Here is a 21,784-nt window from a genome sequence, read left to right on the forward strand (position 1 = left end):
TCTTAGAACGCTAAATCTATTTTAAATTCTTTTCTCGGCATCTCTGTAGATCAATATTGAAACCGGAAATTGTAGTATATTTCTCTTCTGGATTGAGTAGAGAGCTAAGGATGGGAATGAAATGTATTCTTGAGATGCTTAATCAATTCTCACTATTATGAAACAATTTCTCACTATTATCTTTTTTGCTATATAGGAATTGACATTAAAATCATGAATTGTTATGTGTGTGTGTGTGTGTGTTTTTACCGCTTCCGGTGAATGGATTACCTCCATCAACGAACTCCTATTCCCAACTTTTGATTATGTGTAACCCAGCCAAAATTGATAGTGATCCAGTAAGTAGTGTTCTTGATTTTGTCTCCTGGGCAGACAAACGGACAAAGTAAAATATAAACGAGTTTTTCGTAAACCAAAATCCTTAAAAAGTAGGGAATCCCAGTTTACAAAACCTGAAATATTGGTGTTGGAACCCGATGCACTGACCTGAATTGCATAGTTGAATCTTCTCCATTCATGGGCGCCCGAAGAAAATTTTCAAAAATTAAATTGATATATTACGTTTGGTATTTTTATTTTTATTAGAAAAATCTTAAAGAAATTTAATGCATTTTCGTGAGCCAAGGAGGAGTCCGAACCCCACCCTGCCCACCTTTTGGGGCGCCCATGTCTCCATTTGATCGGCCATAAAACACACTGTCAGTAAGATAAAAAAAAATTACGTTCTAAATTAGTAGGGAAGTTCAGAGTACATTTAAATGTATTATATATTGCTTATAATAATAATAATAGGTGTATTTGCTCCTCTTGCTCCATTCTAAGTGCCCAATTATAGAGGTCCCCCCTAATAACTGAATATCTGATATGTCATAGCTGATTTTAGTAGTTACACATGAAATACAAAGTAAGGCATTAACTCAATTGTATTACAGTATTTAATACTAAATAAACGCACTTTTAAGAATTTGTAAGATGTATTTTAGGTTGATGCAGGTTCGTGACTAGAAGATGGCTAGGGTCTTTCGCCTCTCTGTGTAACCAGTTTTAAACATTTCAAAATATTTAAAAATGCAGAAATAAGGTACCCGTGAACCCCATTAGGGTACCCACATATTTTTGCGTAGTAACACATTTTGAGTTCTTGTTAAACCTCAATAAGTACTTTTTTCGAAATTCATCGTTCTTTTGAAACTCAAAAGTCCACATCTTTCCGTGATTGTGCAAAGCTAACTGAGGCTGGAAGAAAATGTATAAGCGATTGTTTGGAGCCGCACGATAATTGCATTGTACGAGAGATCCAGATGAGATCCTCGCTTGTAATACATACTGTATATTTCCAGGGTTTCTTAGAGGGAGGTATTGTCGCACATTGCATTGTCGCATGTTAAAGAAAAAGAAAGAGCTACAGTTAAACTGACGTATTCCAATGAAATGGACAAATAATGAAAGATGGAATACCGGAAGCTTGTATCTGGAATCTGAACATGGAGTGGGAAGACATGTTTAGTCGATATGAAGGATAGTCAGAGAAAGAAGTGAACACAAATTCTACAAAAAGTAATAGGAAGAGGTGATATTTTTATTACATTTGTGACATCTTCCATCGAATATTTCTGACAATGCGCATGGTCATAAGGGATGTTACTTTTTTTTTTCTAGTTTAAAGACTCATGATTACGAACCAAGGCTAAGGAAGATGATGATGAGATGAATGATAATGGTGGAAAGACGGAAGTGGGGCAAGAAATTTGTAGAACCCTGAGAAAGCTCACACAAATGGTGTTTGTCCACCACAGAGCCCATTTTGCGGCAGCTGGTAGGGGATCTAATTAACGTAATATTTGTATCTGAAATATAAGCACGTATATAGGAATTGTAGTTACTAAATTCATCTACGTGAACAAATAGAGAATAAACTTTTCCGTACATCATTAATCATCATGGAACACTATATATAAATGAACATTGACCAAAAGCCTCAGTGGTCAATACCACAATCTCCTTGACCGGATTTGCAAACTGATTACTATCCTTGTTCTCAATATGAATTTACACTTTGATATTCATTAATTTGACAAGACATTTTCCAAAAACACAACACAAATAGAAACATAAGAATAACATAAATTACTTCTTTCCAACTTTCAGGGCATATATTGATTTTATAAAACTTTTCCCCAACAACAGTAACCTATAATGAAAATTGTATGGTCAATTTTTATTACCTAGGTATTAAACAAACGTGGTGTCATATGGGCATATTTCAATGCATTATTTTTGCTATTGTTGAGTAGTAAGAACTACTATAAAAATGTGTGATGATTAAATTTTTTGATATTATCCCTGATCCTAAAACTCCTTTATGCAAAATATTGAAACATTATCCATTCCAAACATTCATGATCCTTATAAATATTTCATGATTTTCAATGAACGTAAAAAGTTTGTTACTGAATTTTCTGTCTCTCCTCTCTCTCTCTCTCTCTCTCTCTCTCTCTTTGTCTGTCTCTCTGTGTGTGTTATTTGCATTTTTTTTTAATTTGGAGCCCTCCATTCGATAGAACATCTAAAACTATCTTATGGAATTTTCCGCGTCACTCTTACCGTTCCCGAGATATTGGACAAAAAAAGTTCAAATTTCGGGAATTTTAAGGAGCCGTAAGTCATAAAGATATATTTTGCGAATTTTTCAATTTTGAGCCCTCCAATTTGAGTATGTGTCTTCATAAAACAGCATATAGTAGAACGTTTTAACAAAACCTTTAAACAACATATGTGGGGAAAAAATTGAGTACTAAGGGAAAATATAAATGGATAGCTGTATTACAAGAATTGTTTAATAAAGTGCATAGAACAATTAGTATAAAGCCTATAGAAGTTAATAAGAAAATTTATTCTTTTTAAGTTCGTTCTGGCAATGTTTTGAAGCATTCTCAACTGGTTCAATGAAGATTTATTATTATTATTATTATTAAACTGTTAACTAATCATGATAAATGCTTTGTATTACAAAAAATACATAATACTGTACGTTAGGGAAATTTTCCACTTATAACTTCAGATTATAAACGATTAGAGTTTTCGGATTATTTTGTCTTACCTGTTTCATTCTACTTATATCTTTTGCAATAGGTTTTGTATTATTTACTAGTACACTTTTTCTTGACAGAGAGATACAAACAGTGCGTATGAATGTGTTGTTGTTTAATGAAGTCGTGATTCGAATTGAAATGTATTAACCTGTAATTTGCATTCGGCTAAGGAGTAATTTCAGGTGAATGATGTCACTTGTATTGTGTCATTAAGTAAGGATTATATAATTAAGCGTGCACGAGACGTGCCCGACAAATCTTTCCAGATGGATTCTTTTTATATTGACTACAACTAGGAAAGAAGTGCATAACTCTTTTCTTCTCCTGTAAGTCAGAAATAAAAATGGCTTGACAACAGAATTTCATCCTGTAACACTTTTAAATCAGTGAATTGATTTCAGAGTAATTTCTTCTACTTTCAAGAAAGTAATTCAAAAATTTATTAATTTGTTTCCAACATCTTTAAAGTTTTAGGATTAAGAGATCATCTTAGATCGTAGTTATCATCATAAGTAGAAATATTATTTCCTGTAAATTAAATACCAAAGAGCCAAAACTCGATAAAAAAAAATTAATCGCAAAGATTTAAAAACTAAAAGGAATTTGGCGTTCCACTACAAAACTATGAACTAATTGTAAGGACGTATTTTTACGTTGAAATAAATTTAAGTTCAATATGTGCGAATTATATTTATTTTATAACACTTCAGGAATATTTTCACAAACTTTCATGGTTAAAACAAAAAATAGTGCTAACGTATAATTTTAAATATATATGATTTAAAATAACTATTAGTTTTAGTCTTCTGAGTATTATAATTTAACCCTAACATAAGTGTTGATATACATAGTCTAGGATTTGGAGTTCGTCGAAATTGGGTTTTACCAAAATTACAAATGAACATAGATATACGTAACAAAATTACTTAAGGTAAGCAATTGAAATTTAGAACGAAGAAGCCTAACTGTTAATTGAAAAAAACACAAAATGTAATATATCTATTAAAATGCTACAATAACAATAAAAATGCCTGAACTCCAACTTCTAACTTTGGATTTCAAAGCTTTGATTTACGATTTACGATTTCAAAGCTTTGATTTCACCTTTTAAAAAGGACAATATTTTAGAGTATGTGTACTTTAAATAAATTCTTTAAATACATCTTTTCTTTATAAAGTTTATATTTTAAAATTATTGTTCAAAGCCTTTGTACTGTAATAAACCTTCTCCAAATTGAATGCAAATGAATTGTGCTGCCATCTTTGGAGTTCTTTTAAACTATATGTTTGTGGACGTTTATATGTTTGTGGCCAATCCTTTCGACAATGAGATCTCGAAAACTACAGGGTCTACAAAAATGACGGTTTCACTGATCGATTGCAAATTTTGCTTAGATTGTCCAGTTCTAATTCAATATTAAAAAAAAAACATAATCATTAGTTCTTTACTACATTTTTACGGGTACACTGGAAGTGCTGAAATTAAAAAAAAAACTAAAGCATCATATCCTACGCATTATACATTCCAACACCGCATAATTGTATATATGGGTTGCATATGTCTCAGGCGTTTGTTTCATGGCCAAATAATAATGAGAAAGGAAGGATAACCATTTCTGCAGTCTAAGATGAATCTTTCTTCTTGGAGCATTTTGTCCAATGAACACTATATATCACTGACATTATAATTGTGTATGTAACGTATTTGCTTATTACATACTGCATGCAAGAAGATAGAAAACACTGATCATACATGAATTAGAAACTCCAAACTCCCCCCAACATTCTATATATTAAAATATTACATTTATATGTTTGTCTATAGTAATTCACTCCCTTTTGAGTTTTCCTATCCTTTACTTGCGATCGTGAAAGAACTTGCACATATATAGTAAGAAGTGGAAAGAAGATTCACGCTCATATTAGAACTGTGCGCTGTGTAAATAGCGCAGGTTCAGCTAGTATTTATTAAGTTGACACGAATAAAATCTTCGCTTTGATATGTGATGGATATCTCAGCAACACAACACGTCCATCTAACACCACAAGCTCAGCACACGTCCATCAGACTAAAATACCCAGAAAGTCAGGAAGTGGTGCGTTATTGAACAGGATCGTATGAAAGTGCACCATGAAGAACGCATAATTGCGAGTGATTTTTTCTCTAATTCAAATGGGACCTTATGCATAGCAAGCCACAAAAGACATTAACAATACATTTGGTCCAAGAATGAACAAACTCCATGGCTCTAGATAAGTAGCTTAACAAATAAAACACAGTTAATGGTCCAAGAATGGTGAATGAAGCCACCATTCATCGCCGGTTGTCAAATTTCGTTCCGGTGACACATTCAAAAACTAGCCTCGTGGGCACGACTAACATCATGTTCGAATGATCTCAAGAACACCGTGAAAGCAAACTCTCGGAAAAAGTGTTCGTATCATTGCAGACGTGTTAGGCATATACCATAAACCATATCACTATCGTTTGCCCACTCCGTGGAATCGGTAAAGTGAAAAAGTTGGAATCACGAGAGCCATAAGAGTTGGTACCGGCCAACAAGAATTTTTATCTGGTAGTGTAGTATTCTCGTAGTGAATATATATAATCAGGAGAGTATCTTGCATCGGATTGTAACTTCGTATAAAAAATGGGTCTGCTATTAGTATAGTCAGGGGTTAAGATAGTACTTGGATCATGATCAACGTCCATGGCGGTTTCTCAAACCTCTTAAACGGGTTTTGTTGCTGGTGGTCTATGGTGGGAATGATTCATCATGTCTTTCTCAGTTGAGGTGGAACCATTAATGCAAATCGTTACAATGCTGAACTCCATAAAATGCATCACAAACTTGTTCTCAATTGTTCAGGGTCTAGCAATGAATAATAGACCTGGTGTCTTCATATTTTGCAATGATGCTGTCGCGGAAAGAACGTTGCAGATTCTCCGTGTGTTGCAGTATTCTTCCTATATCTCTCCCACTAGTTACCACCTCTTCTGGCATCACTATCACTTCTTGGGAGGAAAGATATTGGGAATTGCAATGTACGGTTGATGACTTCTCATCATATACTTTAGACTCCCCCCACCCCACCCCCGTTGAATTCACTCGTTAGCTGAGCGATGGCAAAGACAGTATATATTATTGTAGACATCGACTATATTTTTAACTAGGTATTGTGATTTTCATTTTATGGCGTTTGCAAATGACTCTTCTGGTGTGGACATTTTATTCGCACCATCCTAATATTCATATCTGAGAGAGATTTTAAGTTCTTCTCGATGTTGATGAGTCTTCAGAGAAATACGTAAGTACACTGATATGCACTTTTTGCAAGCCGACATTAATTCTTTTGTTTCTCGGTATAGAATAGTAAATCGTGGAACTTGAAATCAATCTAAAGAAAGGTTCAGATTACTATATCTTTAAAGGCCGTCCATTGACGGCCATTGCTACTTCAATGTTCGTAATATTGCTCGTTAGAATAATACTGCGAACTCGAAGTCAATATAAATTCTAAGTTAATTTATGAGGAGCACACTCGAGCGGTCCCGGGTTCGATTGCCGGTGGGGACACTCGGTGGAAAAAATATACAATACTTTTCAGGCCAGCCATCCTGACTGAAGTTTTTCCTGAGTTTTCCCCATTCACATCAGTCAAATGCAGGATGGTGCCTAACAAAGGTCCTGGGGGCATTTCTTTCCTTCGCCATTTCTTTCTTCCGTACTCATTTCCCCGAGTAATGTGATCGCCGAGGGACATCATCCACTCATACGTGACGGACTAAAATGGCTGGCTCATTTTATTTATTTTTAATTTCAGATACGATGGAGGTATAAGGATAGGTATAAACTATATTTTGGAAAACAATCAAGCGTATATCTAACAAAAATTCTAGCAGTGCACAACGGAAACCTATAGAAAAGAAATAATAAATACGCACACGGTAGTTGTCCACCACAAGAACTAGATACGAAAAATATTGTAGTTTTTTTTTTAATTTACTATGATAGCATTAATTCGTTTAAGTTTTGGTTTAATCTCTGGGAAAGATGTAGTCAGTCAGTCCATACACTAAAAAAAAAAAATAAACAAATAAATAATAATAATAATAATAAAGTCTAATCTCACAGCAAGAATTTTAGAGGAGAAAGCTCTTCGCTTAGGAAATTGGAGGCTGACTCACTGATTACGCAACTTTATAAACGATTGTTGTTTTGGTCATTAACTGTCTACAGATTATAGAGTTAGAATCTGCAACGTGAGAATATTGTCATTTATTATTCTTGTGTATATACATATCCAAGCCCGGCAGAGTCACTAGTCTACTCTTCTTCGTTTTATTTGCGGAAACACGAGTTATGATTCTCGTTTCCATATGTTGCGGCTGAACGAACGTATGGAGAAAATTTGTTGAAGAGTTTTGTATATAATTATGTGGTGTTACTAAGTTAAAAATCCAGTATAATTTGAAGATAGTATGTATGGATTTTTAACACTTGTGTGTTTAGGGAAGATTTGATTACTAACTTGTGTTGAATTAATGTATTAGAACTATATTGACTAGGAACCACGGTGGCTCAGTGGTAGAGCGTTCACCTCTAGTGCTTGAGATCCTTGGTTCGGTCCCAGCTCGCTTCAAGTAAACTTTGTGGTGGACAAACACAGTGTGTGTGGGTTTCCTCGGGGTTCTCCCGTTTCCTCTCACTTTATTGATTCCACCATTGTATTTATTTCTCATAATCACTATCTCCTTTAGTCTAACCGGCATAACCGTGGGACGTAAAATTGAAAGATTTAATTTTAAAAAAAATATTGACTACAAAGAAACGTTATTTGTGATATCAGTATTTTAGTGTTTGGTTCTTCTATTTCTCCTAAGCCATTGTATAATTCTAGTTTAAATTATATTAAACGATTGTTTTTTTTTTTTTTTCAAATGAAATGGAATTGTTTTGCGTAACTTCACTTGTTTCAGTAACAGATATATTTGATTTCAAACTATTAAGTATGTATGTTATCTGGAGTTTAACTTCTGGAGTTTTTTCTAGAGTTTTTTTTTCTCTTCCTTCACTTCTTATGTTTTGAAACGTTACACATTAAGAACAAGTAAGTGTTACAGTGTACGCCATATGTATGTTTGTATACGCCGTATGTTTGTCACAGTGTGTATAACGTGAGAATTATTATTATTATTATTATTATTATTATTATTATTATTATTATTTTGGATTTTACTAGTTCCCCTCATACTACATTTCCTGCTCAGAAACTTTAGTAAGATAAATAAATATTTTAAAATTTAAACAAAACAAAAAAAAAAGAATTTTTAGATTTGTCAAGAAGAAAGTCAATTAGTTTCATTTTAGCATTGTATTCCACAGACAGACTAAATATTTCATCCTGTGCATGTTACTAATCCACTAATTTTCAATGGCATTGCCGGTAGTGTATCAAACAAGGATGATATCCATAACTACTCCGATAAGAATGCATGAGGAACATATTTCTGATTGTCTATATCTTGGGATCAACTGGGTGGATCACCACCTCAAAGAACTCGATTCGTAACTTTTGACACTCTACGTGGTGACCGAAATTGATGGATATCCATCAAGCAGCTCTTGAGATTTTCTCTCTCCCGGACGGACACATGGACAGACAGAGTAAACATATAAAGGAGTTTTTGGGTAAGCCAAACTTTTAAAAATGTCCCGAGTCTTCGTTTAATGTTATGTTACATTTCTATAATGCTGTGCCGGGGGGCGCGGTGGCTCAGTGGTAGAGCGTCCACTTCCGGTGCTTGGGCTCCCTGGTTCGATCCCAGCTCATGCCGTGTGGACTTGATGGTGGACAAACACCGCGCTCGCGGGTTTTCTCGGGGTTCTCCCGTTTCCTCCCACTTTCTTCATTCCACCATTTCATTCATCTCTAATCATCACCGTCTCCTTTAGCCTAATCGTGGGACGTAAAACAAATATTTCATTTCATTTTTTCTATAATGATGTGCGCCAGTTTAATAGACTTCTTAAAATTCGTTGACTATTGTATTTTCTTGAGTACCTAACATTGGTCGTTGTAATTTAAATATCTATAATCTTGAAGAATTGACGTTGTAAAGATACATGAATTAGTTACTAATTACACAGACCTGCATTATTTCTGTTGTCATGTGGATGATGGATTCCTATGTATCTTGGTGCGCTTTATCCAAAAATGACCGTAGTTTGTGTCCACCACGTCAGAATTGTTTGCAAATTGCAGTGTGTTATATGTCTAAAAATATTACGAATATGAGACGTACGGACAAATGTCAGGACATAGGAAATGCTCCATTTGTTTGTTTACGATAAAAATGAATCGTAGACATAAAACAGTAGATGGCAGCACTTGCGTCATTAAATATGGTGTACACTGCAACTGTTAGTGCTGGTGCAACCGTCCGTACGTATCATCCGCGATCAAACGTGTGTTGTCGGCGGAACAGCAAATATAGTGTTCGACATGGCGTCAAGAAGCTGTAAAACGTCTGCAGATTCCTTTTGTTACATTTGTGGTGAGTCATATTGGAAAGGCAGAAAATAACGTTCGTGCGGCAAGTGTATCTCGCGTATTTTGGTGTATAAGTAGGGCAACAAGACACCTTTGGGCGCCTCACTATGTTTGCTATACGTGTGTTGAAGCGCTAAGACGGTAGTCAACGGGGGAACAACAGGCTTTCAGATTTGGCGTTCTAATGCTCTGGAGAAAGCCACAAAATCACAGTGCTGATTGTTACTTTTGTTTAACCAGTGTTTATGGTTTCAATATCAAGACTAAACAGAACATCGTCTATCCAAATGTACCGTTGGCGTCACGTCCTGTCTCTCATGGTCCAGACGTGTCCTATGTAACCAGAACACTTATCTGACGTATTGTAGATGGTTCCGGAAGTGAAGGACGTGAAGACACCGTCAAGAACGACAAGGCTTACAAAGCGGTCTGTACTACAACCATTTACATAATCGGAACTGAACGATATGATTCGCGAGTTTCATCTCACCAAAGAGGCGGCAGAATTGCTTGGTTCCAGGCTGAAAGAGAAGTCTTTACTCGCAACTGGCGCTTCGTTATCCTGGTTCAGGTACAGAGAACAACATTTTTTCCAGACTTGTCGTAAGAAGGAGATCTAGTCATATATGTGGACTGTCTCATACATTTAATATTAAGTACGAAATCCCTGATTGGAGACTGTTCATCGATTCCTCGAAAGGAAGCCTGACAGTTGGCCTGCTTCACAACGGAAACAGGTATACGTCAATACCCATAAGATATTTTGTACACTTACAAGAACGTTACGAACATTTACCATTTGTGCTCCAGATCATCAGTGAGTCATGTGAGATAATCGTAAAGTAATATCGATGATCAAACTATGTCATTAAGTAGCATATTTGTGATATTTTTCAACATATACTATATTTGGTACATTGCCATTTGCAAACAAGTCTGACGTGATGGAAACAAACTAAGGTCATTTTTGGATTAAGCGCACCAAGATACATTGGAATCCAGGCCGGTAGCCAGCCCAAAAATGTAGGGGGGGGGGACGATCGAACCATATTATAGTTCATCACCATATTATAGTTCATTTGCAAGCCTACCGTGAACATTTTAGGGGGGTCAGCAAAAATTTAGGGGGCGGCCCCCCAGACCCCCTAGATACGGGCCTGTTCGAATCCATCATCAAATGTTGAAAAATAGAACCATCGCAGGCTAATGTTATTGAACAATATATATTCTATTTATCATGCTATGAACTGCAATAATTTATAATGTGATTATGATGTATACAGTCTGCAACGACAGAAAATAGTATATTGTGCAAACAGGTTGTATATAAAATATGCTACTTTTTTGTACATGACTTTGTTTTGTCTTACTGTGATTTGAAAACTAAAGTATCTGAGCGCACACACTGTTTCTGAAGTGTTGTTTAGATGTGAACTGTATATCTGAGACGTCGGTCAAAAAGTTAACCAAAAAAAAAAAACGTAAATTTTATGAGAAAATACTTTCTTTATCGTTGTTGTCCAAGTCGAAAATGATTAATAAGGAATTAAACATGAAGGTGAACAGTCATAGTGAAAGATATTTGACATACAACGTGCATGCTTTCGTACATAAATTCGAGGTCACGGTGTTATCCAAGTTTATAATAAGCGGAAATGCCTTTAATAATACGGCAGATAATTTCAAATTTAAATTCTTCAGCACCAGTGAAAAGAAGTTCTTTTTCTTAACTTTATTCTATCTTGAATTAAAATAAGTACCTTTAGTTTCAAGTTCCCAATCATTAGATTTTTTTTCTGCTGAAAGTAGTCTACACTTAGTCAAAAGTTTCGTAGATATCACCACTAGCGTTTCTCGCATGTAATTTTTTTTTTTTGGGGGGGGCATGAAAGAACGTGATTTAAATGGTATAACCTAGCTCAAACTGTTTATTATCTTCGATTCAATTTGTTACCTTTCTGCTTACCTTCACGGACCCCCTAAGGTATATCAAGAATTCTGTTATAATCGTTTCACAGTCTGAATATTATATTACAAATAAATATAGTTAGTTATTTATATGTCATTCTGTCTTTAGTAAATAAATTAGAATAAAATATTAAATATTTTGTGGCTCAAAATATTGGAGGATGAGTCCCCCTAGTTCCCCCTCCGCCAGAGGCGCCGGTGGATATCACACACAGAACTTTTATAAATAATAATCTCTCAAGAAATTTTTCACCTGGTTCGTACCCCACGTTAAGTGACAACGTTTCTTTTAACATCCCTTGCGGCTAAATGGTTAGCGTACGCGCCTTAATCGCGAAATATCCGATGAGAGCTCATGTGGTTCAGATTACAGTTAAGCTGCATTTCCATATCTCATTATTCTCATATAACTTTGGTGCTGAAAATGTTAAACCACAAACCAACCAACATTCATAAAACAGTCGTTAAGTGAAGTCTAACCTGGCATAGTGTTCATCAATCCTTCTCCCACTTCTTCACATTTTTTGTGTTCAAAATATTAGAGAAATGAGAGAATAATCTTAAAATTTCTGTCCGTAATTTGTTATAAGATATGGTATTGAGTAAACTATGGTAAGGGACAACGTTTATGGCATTTGAAGGGCGCATTCCGAGTTCCCTTTAAACACTGTTAACAAATCAGAGGGATGCGATGTTGCCAAGTCTTGTCTATCGTGTTAAAACGGAGAACGAGATGTATGTCATTTGCTCGCTCTGTACTGCGTTAGCCACACATTTAGCCACACATTTTTACCACAGGTGAAGAAGAATGAATTCTCGCAACACAAGGCAACGTTGCATTACAGCCTTCGTTTCAGCCTGGCCTAGGCGACACATCCCACACTTTAATCAGTTTTGACGTGGCCTTCGTTCTCACTCAGTTCGTTATGTAATCTGAAGACGCGATAATGATATGAAGACGTATTTTTTTTTTAATCATGGAGAGCACATCCACAAAATCATTTCTAACTGTAAGTGGGTATGCACTAAGTAATTATACAGGGACATTTTCATATTATTTTTGACTTTAATATGATGTTGAAACTGAGTGGTACTCTTAAGAAGACACATGTAAGGTAAAAAAAAAAAAAAAATCTTAAGTAACATTTTGTTCTTGTCTTTATAGGCCAAGTGGAAGAGACTATTGCGCGAAGATATCCTGTTCCCATGTAGAATCGTAAGTATCAACTAGTAAGTAAGCTAATGTAAGTTGAGGAGCCCTTAATCTAAGGTCTGTCGTTCAGCTGGTCTACTACAGTCATTTGATACAACTTGTCCTTTCTGACAGTTGCTCTCCTCTGTTTATTTCCTTCCTGCACGTTATCATAACAATCAGGCAAAAACAACTGTTTCTAAGGCAACGGCACGTTCAGCCAATTATAGTGGCTCATTTCTCCCGCTCTACAATGGTAAACATTTTACCCTTTCCGCACGTTGACAATTTAAATATAAACAAATGAATATTATTTTAGTTTAATGTCAACTTGAGTAATGGACCTGCTGCTTGTAGAGAGCATTCTTTTTAGTTTTCTTTTGTGTCACTTAATTATATAAAAAGTGAGATCTACTCGCAGTGAATAATTTCATGTTTCAGTACCCGACGCAAAAGCTGGCAACATAGCAGTGAGCACCACGTGCGCGCAGCGAGCTGTCAGAAAGGACAAGTAATATTAATTGCAGTATAGTCGTGTTTCTTCCACACATGCCACTGCTATGCAGAACACGTTCTTTAGCAAATAGTGTTTTTGGGCAGCCCCTCTCTATATATAACATATATAGTGGCGGATCCAGGATATGATGAAGGGAGGGGCTAAACCTTAGTTTGCCGCTTTATCCAGTGTAAAACAGGATTGAAGTCCATTTTATCCAGTGTATACCTGAGGGCCAAGGGGGGCTATAGCCCTTATATATATTTCCTTGATGAAGGGGGGAGCAAAATTTTCTGGAAGAGAACCTGGCCGCTAATCGTGGTGAGATAAAATAAGATTGGCCAAAAATATTTCAACATGTGAAAATTTTTCGGAAATCTGTTGTTCTAGTATTTCAGAAATTCTTTGTTCACTGGCTATGCTACCAGTATGGATTAAGCTGCATTAATTGCATTGTCGTTGAATTGTTTGGAATGTAATATGTGTCAGTGAAGGAATGATGCTGGAATTTTGCTGCGTACAGACTTAGTACATATTTGTATGCTTAATTTTGTTTTCATCAAATTTTTTGATGTAAACAATCGTTGCATTGTATCACTTACATGAGAAAAACCCAATAGGTACCAAATAAACATGTATAATACAGGGTGTCCAATATACAATACAACCCGGAGTTTGGGATAGTAGAATCTTTGAACCTGAAGCGATACACAAATAATGGTTATACCAAAATAAAGCCTTGTTCATGCATATATTTTTAAACTAGGCAGCAACGATTGAAGTGCACTAGGAACCACACAGTATTGCCAGATGTAACCGAAGGTGTAAATCAATATTTTTGAAAAACATGTAAATTGACTCATACGTATGGATGTTCTATCGTTAATTTTCAGTTTGTTCAGTTGGAGTACCTTGGAAACTATGGAGCAGAAAAAAGAATTTCTATGGGACTGCTATTCATTTCTATGGGACTATTTAAAGCAAGAGGTATAAAAGAACAATTCTGGTACTATTCAAGACCTGGAAACGAACATTCGCAGTGCCATTGAGAACATTAACACTTCTAATCTTCGTAAAGTTGTTGCCAACCTGATGAAACGTGTGAACCAGTGTTTGAATCAAAACAGGGGACACTCCCAGCATCCGCTGTAGAGCTGGTAACTCATTTCTGATAGTAGCAGTGTTGCCGGGTGCATGTAAGTAAGTTTTATCATGATAATTTCAAAATTTGTTTTTCATTGTTTTCAGGAGTTGCATAATGTAGACAGATCCTTAACACACCTTTTGATTCACTGAAACATCAGCAGGGTTGCCAATTCAGAGTGTTAATTTATGAAAACTACGATTTCCCTAGTTCCCCCTTACAAAGGCCGCATCCGATTAGTTATCGGTGGAAATGAAAAATTCTTTTTTCTGCTCCATAGTTTCCAAACCACTCCACTATGTAAAAAAAGATTTACACCTTCGGTTACATCTGGCAACATTGTGTGGTTCCTAGTGCACTTCAATCGTTGCTTCCTAGTTTAAAAATATATGCATGAACAAGGCTTCATTTTAGTATAACCATTATTCGTGTATCACTTCAGGTTCAAAAGTTCTACTATCCCAAACTCCGGGTTGCATTGTATATTGGACATCCTGTAGTATGTATACATGATATATTGTATCTGTATAGCTACATATATTTTGCATTATACTAGGAATCGCGACATGTATTTTCCTTCTACCTGAAGGATGTCGCACGGTTCACTTTCATTAGAGGTCAATTCAAGTACGGTTTTATAAATATTTAAAATGAAAAATTATTTATTTTTTTTTTGTTTGACATCACACATTATTATGTCTTTTAGGCTGAGGGAGACGGAATATTTAAAATACATGCAGCATATAAAAATGCATGGTTACTGGAAATTGGATTTCTGATCTGTCTATACATATATATACTAAATAATGGGATAACTGGTACAGATAATGTAACCTAGTAATGCTAAACAGAACATTAGCTTTTATTTTCGTCTGCGTCAATATTCCATAACTCAGTTCCTGTAAGTTTTTTAGGAATCCCGAAATTTATTTTTGGAGGTGGGTCCGTGTCGTTATCGTCACATCCATAAGATTAGAAAAAAATATTGCTACGTTAATTTTCTATATACATCTCTTCCCACGTCACATATTCATGGGACCGGTCGTAGAGTCTCTGGAACACCCTAGGAAAGTAGTCCACTGGAATAGTATTCAGCACCGCAGTCACATTCGTTCGAATCGATTCAATAAACTCAAAATGTTTCCCTTTTAAAGGACAGATTTCCGCTTATGGAAAAGTATTAAATCCACTGAGACAAAATCAGACCAATATAGTAGGGATATTCAAGAACTTGATACTTCTTTGGGCCAAAAACTGACTAACAAGAAAACTAGTATGTGCCGGCGAACTTTGCTTCCACTAACTTGAAGACTATCATGTCTGTGCGTATCTACATCATTCTGTAGTTTTCAGTCGCGGTTTTACTGCATTAATACAACTTAGTTGCGGTATGTTGGTGCGAATGAAGAAACACGAATGTGAAAAGCATTCCATTGGACGACTTTCTCAAAAAATTTCAGAGCCTTTACGACCGAACCCGCAAGTGTGGCGCAGGAAAGAAGGTAGGTATAAAACTAACGTGGTAATAACATTCTCCTGGTAATGTTGAGTATTTGTTTCAAGATAGTCCTGGTCTTATTGAACGCACTGGATATATAAAATCTCTTTAATTTTCGATTGGATTTCAATTTACAGGTTTTCTTTCTTTCTTTCTTTCTTTCTTTCTTTGTTTGTTTCTTTCTTTTTCTTCTTCTTTTTAAGCTGACATTAGCAGAACGTCTAAATAAATATGTCATCGGTGTTTCTTTTCCCGATCACTAAATTGATGCACAGTTACCCGAGAGCTCATAAATTCAAGTATGTTATCAGTATTATTATTCATAGTCTCATAAAATATAATGTATTTTGGCAACAGATATAATTGTCTGTTTCTTTTATATTCCATACAGACTTTATTTCTCACTTAACGTCAGACTGTAGACTATATAATATCAAACATATTTTACTGTTCTTTTAATTGCAAAACATAAGTAATTTGTCCGTTCGCCAAGTTCTATTGCAAATTCTCATTTGAAAACAAAAGAAGCGTTGTTACAGATTTGTGTGAGTGTGTGTGTGAAACTTTCGTAACAGCTGAAGTCTGGGAATTGTTTGTTGCAGTTGTGAATTTGCATGCGAAAGAACTGCTAAACAGATTTTGACAGGGTAGTTAGTTATTGCTCTGATCGTTTTGTGTTCATCTACTCTTCTGTTTGACCTTAACACTTCCGGAAAGAAAGAAAGAAGGAAGGAAAAAATATGTTTCGTGTTGTCCACACGTGACTTCTCTGACTTGTATTGAGTTCGTAGTTAACTAGATTGCGTAAGTTAAAAAAAAAAAAAAAAAAATCACGGAAAGTTACGGCAGAAAACGATAATACATTTTAAAACATGAAGTTAAATTATTGATATTAATAGACAGTATACATTATGAAATGTCTCTCCAACTTCCCACACAGTACAGACACATCCCTTGAATGTCCAAGGGCGTCAGTTCTTGGAAATCTGGATGTCCACAGGATGTCTCGGAAGTAGAATTTCTTGTGGGATTCCTGTGTGGAATTTTTCTGGAATCTTAGCGGAATAATCACAGGGCATATTTTGGACATCCAAGTAAATGTCCCGTAAGTAGGCACACCCCATTGAAATCCAAAGGAAATCCCGTGACCATGTATTTCTGTTGGTACTCTGGGCCTGAATGTTCCAGGACGCTTCTATGCTTCATTGTACACACCGAGGAAGTACACGTACATAAAATATTTCTGTGAGATGTTGACAATCTATAGACGCATATTGGTTACTTTCGTTTTGGAAATAGTTTGGATTCTTATGGGATTTTAACATTTTCTCGTAAAAATTTGATAAACAATACTATATAGTTGCTGTCTACAAAATACAGTTTATAGTTGAACACTTTGTATTGAAAACTTTCATTTTCCTTCAAAGTATACTGCAAACTCTTAATACAACATAATACTTGTGAAGAAGTTGAAATCTTATTATAATACAAGAACGTTTCAGTCTGTGTATTCCTAATAGAGAAGAAAGCTCGATCACTGATTTTTTCCCCCCGTGGTAAATCATTATGCTTAGTTTTCATTCTAATTTTAAAACAAAAAAAACAATTGCAATGAAATATAGGACTCGGGTTTTTAAAAATCTATTTTCTCTTTCGAAAACTATCTAACCTTTAACTAAAATGAAAGATCACTAAATAGCGAATAAATAAACAAATCTCCTATACTTTTAAAACACAAATGTAGGTAATTTGTATGCATGTTTGCTCTGTTGAATTCATTGAATGATATGTTAAAATTACAAGTTACGAAATAGTCTGCAACAATAAAGAAGCAATAATGGTCATGACAATGATAAATACGTTTTTCAACATTAAAAATAAGTAACACAGGATGGAACTTAAAATTGTAGATTTATGGTAGAGGTTCATAATAATGTGAAATACAAATATATATTTTCCCCTATGTCTTGCAATTTGGTTCCTATCGAATTAATAATTTGTTTCGACTTCTTCGCGGCACACCGTTTGGGAAACGCTGCTATACATAAATTAGTGATTGCAGATTATGAGGAAAATAAAATAAACACTGTTACTCAGACTTATGCCTTATTAAAAAAAATACAAAAATGAAGAAAAGTGAAAAACTTCCCATCACATGCTGGGAAATTCGCCATATAACCTATACATCGTGTTATCGTTACTTAGAGTGTATGTAGGCCTATATACAAAAGCAGTTGCCAAAGACAATAAAGCGCAAAAGAGCCAGGATTACCATAGAAGATTTTTTAAAAAATGCTGAAATATACAATATAAGCATGTATGATTACCATGTTTCAAAGGATACAATTAAAACCTATTACAAAGGTAAGCACAGATCTACAAATATATACGACCTTAACAAACTCTCTTTTAATCAGATTCTGAATCGAAACCAAGTGTGTTACCATTATCGCACATTGTACACAAACCACACCCTTTTATTGAACCTTTGACGCAGTCCGCATGAAACCAAATTTGTCAAATTAAGCATTGGTACCAATCCACATTTTTACCTTCGGGATTGAAGTAATCCTCTCCACAGTCACTACAAAATATTGACTAGATCCGTTCAGCTTTCCCTGTTACTTCTTTATTCCACTACATACTGGTTGCTGAGAATCCACTGCACTTTGGTGTCTGTTTTGATATTCATTCCTTGAAGTTGTGGGGTCACTGTTACCATCGGAGTCCAGTTTCCCCACGTCTTGCTTGTTACTGGATTTTCTCGCTGCATATGTGTTCTTCCGAGTTAAACGAAAATCAGACGAATTTCTGGACTTTCACATTCACCACACTGTACGTTACTCTGGCGAACTTACCTACAAATGTTTACTTGAACATGCACGCTTTGCAAATCTTTTCACAACATTACTACAGTTTACGGTTATTATATCAATATCTAGCATCAGTTACCCGCTTTCCTGGGTTGAATTAAGAAAAAATAGTAATATGTTCCGGTAGTCACTCACTATTTACTATTACTAATGCGCTCTCTAATATCTATCATTTTTGATCATTTATATATTTCTTCCCCCTCCTCCTTTCCCATGCTGCGTGGCTGAATTTGGATGTAAATGGCATCAGAAGTGTCACTGTTCATCTCAGCGACCCCGAAAATTATGGATTAGGCACTAGTATGAGTCATTTTCGATGATTTTATATATCCCTCTCCCCTATGTTACGCGCCACGGTATCTTAAATGTGTCTGTTCATCTCAGCTATCCCGAAAACTGGATTCGACACTAATGTTGGTGATTTCGATAATTTTATGTGTCTCCTCCTCCTCTCCAAGCTGCAGGGCTGAGTTTGGATTTAAATGGCATCAGAAGTGTCACTGTTTATCTCAGTGACCCCAAGAACTGTGCACTCGGCGCTAATGTTGATCATTTTTAATGATTTTATATATTCCTTCTCCCGTTTTGCGGGGCATAGCATCGGAAGTATCACTGCGACCCCGAACACTATGGATTCGACATTAATATTGGTCATTTTCGATCATTTTTATATATCTCCCCGTCCCATCCCCCAGTTGGATCACTTTTAAATATCGTCCTCTTTCCCCTTCCCCTACGTTGTCCCCTAAGTTGTACCGTCAAAATGTTATTATTAAAAGCATACCAAGTTCGAACCTTATCTATGTTGAAAATTTGATCGAGATTTGTCAGGTGGTTTAAGTGTGATGAAGTCACAAAGACAGTCACTTTCATTTTCACTCTTATATATATCTCCCCTCTTCCCCCTCCCTTACGTTGTACCGTCAAAGTGAAATTATAAAAAAAATCTCAGGCCCGAATCTTATCTATTTGGAAATTTGATCGAAATCGGTCAGGTGGTTTAAGAGTTATTAACTCACGAACATAGTCACTTTCAATTTTATATTATAGATTACCAAGACTGAAATAATTCTTACCTTACAAGAAAATGTGAATTTCCAACGTATTACTTTAATTCTGCGCCTTTCTTTGTCGTCAGTTTCGACGTAACTGCGCATTAGAAACTGCATTGCTTGCTTGCTACTGTGTTCACTAGATTGCAGATGTCAGAGTGCAAACAAAGCACATGTTACTTGATTTTTTTAGCGGCATAAGTGAGTGTTTCCAACCCATAGTTTTTATTTATGGTTACAAAAACCACAAGAATGGCGAATTTCCCAGCATGGCGAATATCCCTTCATTTACCCTACAAGCCAATAAAACTTCAAAGTAATAAATAATGCTTTTTGTGTATAAATAAATGTTGATTATTTTGAAAATAATGTAATTATTTGGAATTCATCATATGATTTAAATAATGGGAGACGTGCAAGAAAGTATGATAGCAGGAAAAAAACAGGAGGTTGCAAAACAGGATAAACATCATACATGAAAACGAAGAGATTAGAGTGCAAGAAAATTCTCGGTTTCGGCAAGTAATTTACCAATTATGGCAGAGTACTTGTGATATTAATATGATCAGATATCTCAAAGGAATATCGCCGCAGAAGCAAAATCTTGAGTGAATTTTGTACTATATAAAGTCAACGTATTTTTGATAATGATTATAATCTGTCCAATCGTGACATCTATCTATAAATGACTCTTTGCCTATTTCTCCGCAAACCAAAGTTCTTTTTTCTCTCTCTCGCTCTCGGATTTCTCTACCAAAACTCCACATATGCTTTCCAAACGAGTAATGCGGTGATGTAAAACATCTCAGTCCAGAAACTCTTTAATGAAGTTAACTCTTGAATCCTTTTTTTTCCGTGCCGCAATATCTTCTAGCACGTCTCTCATGATTTAAATAATATGATTAATTCCAGTTAATTATAACATTGTTTTTTCTTTCAAACTAATCAACACCTATTTACACACAGACATTATTTATTACTTTCAAGTTTTATTGGCTTGTACAAAAATCTAGTCGAAAGTTTATAATACAATGTGCACAATTGAAGAAATGAGATATTTTAATGGAATAAGAAAAGCATTCAAAGGTTACCTCTTAACGTAGAATTATGTAACTTTAAACTATCAACGAATGCTGACAGCTATTGTTCCACATAAGCGACATTTTCGCTTGAAACAAGGTATTTCTTGATGTTTCACGTGTTGCTTTCAGACGTTATTGTTACTACTTATTTCCTAATTTTACTGCAGAAAAACATTTCTTGTTGCGGATCAAACCTCTAATCTTTGGATTCATCAGTTTCGTTTTTCCTATTTTATCACATCTGTCTTTCCGATTGTTATTTGGAAATGTAAGCTTTCGATAAATTTCCGAGAGAAATCGGAGATTCCATTTCATCGAAAGTTTATATTTCGCTTCAGTATTTTTTCCCCATGGCATTTTGTATGTGTTAAAATCCAAAATCCAACCTTGCGTACACCACTGATTCCCACTATTGCTCCTTTTCTACTTACACGGTCTATTCCTTATTGAATTTACGGTCCTTTCAGCCGCGAGGCTATATGAGACGTGGACTTACAGCTTAATGTGGAACCTAAACAACATGAGCTCCCTCTGGGTCTCCCACGTCAAAGGCGCGTACACTATTTATGAAGAAGTAAACTGTGATAAACACAAATTAATGAAATGAAATAAATAAAACACTGAATCGGACAGAAAATAGAAGTACGATCAAATTCCAAGGGAATGTGTGTCCACCCCATTTACATTCCAACACGGTCTGCAATTGAACTTGTAGCCATGAGCAGGGCGTGGTGTTTGCTTCTGTTTCTTTGGAGTTGAATTTTCCATTTAAATGAAAATGAAATTAAATTTTTAGTTTTACGTCCCACAGTTATACCGGCTAGGCTAAAAG

At 35.4% G+C, this 21,784-nt stretch overlaps 1 protein-coding gene across 3 annotated transcripts in view; it reads left to right on the forward strand.

Annotated features, from left to right (window-relative positions):
- norpA (no receptor potential A) overlaps positions 1-21,784 on the forward strand; it is a 387,967-nt gene that overhangs the window by 75,494 nt on the left and 290,689 nt on the right. For all 3 annotated transcript variants that reach the window (XM_081771645.1, XM_081771642.1, XM_081771643.1), the window contains exon 2: positions 12,781-12,831. The gene's annotated coding sequence lies outside the window, so the exon portion shown is untranslated. The remainder of the gene's footprint in view (positions 1-12,780; positions 12,832-21,784) is intronic.

This window comes from Thermobia domestica, chromosome 9 (genome assembly GCF_964235325.1).
Source record: "Thermobia domestica chromosome 9, izTheDome1.hap1.1, whole genome shotgun sequence".
Taxonomy (NCBI): Eukaryota; Metazoa; Arthropoda; class Insecta; order Zygentoma; family Lepismatidae; genus Thermobia; species Thermobia domestica.